This window comes from Chelonoidis abingdonii, chromosome 1, assembly GCF_003597395.2.
Source record: "Chelonoidis abingdonii isolate Lonesome George chromosome 1, CheloAbing_2.0, whole genome shotgun sequence".
Taxonomy (NCBI): domain Eukaryota; kingdom Metazoa; phylum Chordata; order Testudines; family Testudinidae; genus Chelonoidis; species Chelonoidis abingdonii.
In genome coordinates, this window is record NC_133769.1 from 311,186,580 (window position 1) to 311,187,815 (window position 1,236).

Consider the following 1,236-nt stretch of genomic DNA (forward strand, 5'->3'; position numbering starts at 1 on the left):
GGATGGCAGGAGAGAGATCACTTGATCATTGCCTGTTAGGTTCACTCCCTCTGGGGCACCTGGCATTGGCCACTGTCGGTAGACAGATACTGGGCTAGATGGACCTTTGGTCTGACCCAGTACGGCAGTTCTTATGTTCTTATGTAAGACCTCACTTCATGTTCGACAGCAGCAATAAACATCAGCAAGTAGCCATTCATCAGACAGTGGTTTTGATGACAAGTGCACTGATGGCTCAGACAGAATCAGCTTGTTCCTGTTACTGAGCTTTGCAGAGCTCTCTGGCAGGCAGCTTTGAACCAGGCTCTGCTGAACCAACTGCTTTGCAGTGTTCTTATTTTCATCAGGGCTTAACTTACCACATTGTCATATCCTCAGGTAAAGCCTTTTGAACCCTGCTGTGGTATGCAGCTAGAGAGACGTGTTTCCCTTATCAGTCCAGAGAACCACTTAGCACAAAGCCTGAAGGCCCAAACTGCCAAGACTTTCTCATTGGGATTGATTTACTAATTATTGACTTCAATTTCATGCTCCATTTGTATTAATTTGACTTCTAAAGGAAGAGTTGCATGCTGTATTTCAGCAGCTCTTTAAATCATATTTGCCATGAGAGGAAAGACTTAATTCACAATCACAAGGCTGCTGAGCAAAACGGCTCACTCCATCTCTTCAACACCAAGATATTACATTTTTCTCTGATTTATTCATAATAATAATTGTGATGGGGGCTATACTGCACACAGGAACTGCTTTATGACCTGTGGGGCCCGACTGGAATACTTGGCAGGGTCGAGGGCTTCGGTGGCATTTTGGCGGCGGGGGGTCAGCTCTGGGTCTTCCACAGCACCAAAGGACCCCCCCCCCAGCTGAAATGCTACCAAAGACCCCCGGAATGGACCCCCTGCTGATGAAATGCCTCCAAAGACTCCCGGAACAGGGCCCCCTTAGGCGCGGAGCTGTCTTCAGCGCGGGATCCAATTCCGGGGAATCGGTGGAATCAGTGTAAAGCCAGCTCTGACCCCACACAGGCAATGAAAGGGTTAACGTGGGTCTGAGAGGCCAAGTCTGCTACCTGACCATACCTGAGGGGAGAGTCAGGCTTAACTAGAGATGAAGCCCAGCTGGGGAGGGGCTGGGTGTTGATTATAAAGGCAGGAAGCTTAAAGAAGAAGGGGGCTCACAACAATAAAAAATTAATACTTAGCACCTTTCATATTCAGAGCTTTAAAAATATTA